Below are 2,610 nucleotides of genomic sequence, written 5' to 3'. Positions count from 1 at the left end.
ACTACTCACCGACGGTTCACTCCGTGTGTCGAGTTCTGAATCGGTCCTCCATGCAGGGCGCGAAGTTCCCGGGTTTCGGCACCACTTGCGGCGAGCCGTTTCTAACCGGCAGAATAACGAGCCGCCACACGCAAGATTCTTCTCGTATCACACTTTATTGGAGCACAGCTTGGTTGAAGAAAGATGGAAGGAAGACCCCGCAATCCTATAGCAGTCTGCTTATATAGGGATTAAGAACATGTGTCGCTCTGTGATTGGCTTTCGCCGATGGTGCGATTTGTGAGCCAGCATCGGATAGGTCGCTACTTTAAAACCTCATTAGTATACTTAGCGCAAGCGCAGTGGCCACAGGAAGGATGACTCAGCTTATTTCAGCTTCCTGCCGCGTAGCAGTTAGCTGACCGCGCCCTACAACCAACAAGGGGTTAACATTCAAAATATACAAAAAGCACATACAACTCAATATCAAAAAAAAAAAAAAACAAATAATGCAATCAAAAAAGGGGCAGAAGACTTGAATAGACATTTTTCCAAAGATGACATACAGATGGCAAACAGGCACATGAAAAGGTGCTCAACATCACTAATTATTAGAGAAATGCAAATCGAAACCACAATGAGGGACTTCCCTGGTGGCGCAGTAGTTAAGAATCCGCCTGCCAATGCAGGGTACACGGGTTCGAGTTCTGGTCCAGGAAGATCCCACATGCCGTGGAGTAACTAATCCCGTGCGCCACAGCTACTGAGCCTGCGCTCTAGATCCCGCGAGCCACGGCTACTGAGCCCACGTGCCACAACTACTGAAGCCCACATGCCTGGAGTCCATGCTCCACAGCAAGAGAAGCCACTGCAACGAGAAGCCCGCACACCACAACAAAGAGTAGCCCTCTCTAGCCGCAACTGGAGAAAGCCTGCGTGCAGCAACGAAGACCCAACACAGCCAAAAGAGAGAGAGAGAGAGAGGGAGAGAGAGGGAGAAAGGAAGAGAGAGAGAGGAAGGAAGGAAGGAAGGGAGGGAGGGAGGAAGAAAGGAAGGAAGGAAGAAAGAAAGAAACCGCAATGAGATATCACCTCACAGCTGTCGGGATGTCTACCATCAAAAAGTCTACAAATGACAAATGTCAAAGAGGGTGAGGAGAAAAGGGCACATTTCTGATGGGAATGTAAACTGGCACAGCCATTATGGAAAACAGTATAGAGGTTCCTTAAAAAACTAAAAATAGAACTACCATATGGTCCAGCAATTCTACTCCTGGGCATATACCCAGAAAAAACAAAAACACTAATTTGAAAAGATACATGAATCCCAATGATCAAAGCAGCACTATTTACAATAGCCAAGACATAGAAGCAACCCAAGTGCTCACCAACAGACGACTGGATTAAGAAAATGTGAGATATATATATATATATATAATGGAATATTACTCAGCCATGAAAAAGAATGAAATAATGCCATTTGCAGCAATGTGGTTGGACCTAGAGTATACCATGCTTAGTGAAATAAGTCAGAGAAAGACAAATACTATTCACTTATATGTGGAATCTAAAAAATGATGTGAATGAATGTATATACAAAACAGACACAGAGTCACAGACATAGAAAACAAACTTGTGATTACCAAAGGGGAGAGGAAATGGGGGAGGGACAAATTAGGGGTATGGGATTAATAGATACAAACTATTATATATAAAATAGAGAAGCAAAAAGGATATACTGCATAGCACAGGGAATTATACCTTGTATAATTGTATCTATTACAATTGCATAACTGTATACAATTACAATTGTATCTTGTAATAACGTATAATGGAATATGATCTGCAAAAATTACTGAATCACTATTTTGTACACCTGAAACTAACACGATATTGTAAATCAACTATACTTCAATTAAAAAAAAGATACAGCACACTTTCACCTGTGTCCTATTGGTCAAACTGTGTCATGTGAGCACACCATGCTGCCAAGACAACTAGGAAATTGGGTTTTTAACTTTTATGCCTTCTTCAGTAGAGGCAGGCAAGGGAGAAGGGTGTTGGAAATGTTGGCTGGTCAGCCAGCATGCAGTGTTTGCCACCAGTAGCTTTTGTCATCATAGTAAGGTGGTGATAATATTTAATACTGAAGGAGTGCCTTAAGTATTATGCATACTTATGATCAATTAAGAAAAATTTTTTCAAATAAAAACACTTCCCTCTCAGAATTTTTGAGAGCAAAGTGATTAAAGGCCTAACTTGGAAAGAACTAAAAAGATAATTGGATATACAAAATAATGCTGACTTCTAAACAGTTTTATGTTTAGGTTTCTACTATACCAGATTTATGGTATTCTACATGTGTTTTAGTGTTATCCTAGCCTCATAAAAAACATTTTCTATTTTAATGTAAATGTTACGCTGCACATGAATGACTGCATAATGCTTATATTTATGTCATATTTTCTTCTCTACCAGTAATATCTTAGTCAACATTTACTGTTGACTGCAATATAAAAATGGCCATTGCCCTTGGGAATTTATAATCTAGTTGGGGAGGTCGTAGGATCATCTGTGAAAACGCATAAGCAAAGGAAATATTACACATAATTTTTTGGGAAAAGATAAGAG

This window comes from Stenella coeruleoalba (genome assembly GCF_951394435.1).
Source record: "Stenella coeruleoalba genome assembly, chromosome: 2".
In the NCBI taxonomy this organism is placed as follows: domain Eukaryota; kingdom Metazoa; phylum Chordata; class Mammalia; order Artiodactyla; family Delphinidae; genus Stenella; species Stenella coeruleoalba.
This window is presented reverse-complemented; position numbering follows the sequence as displayed.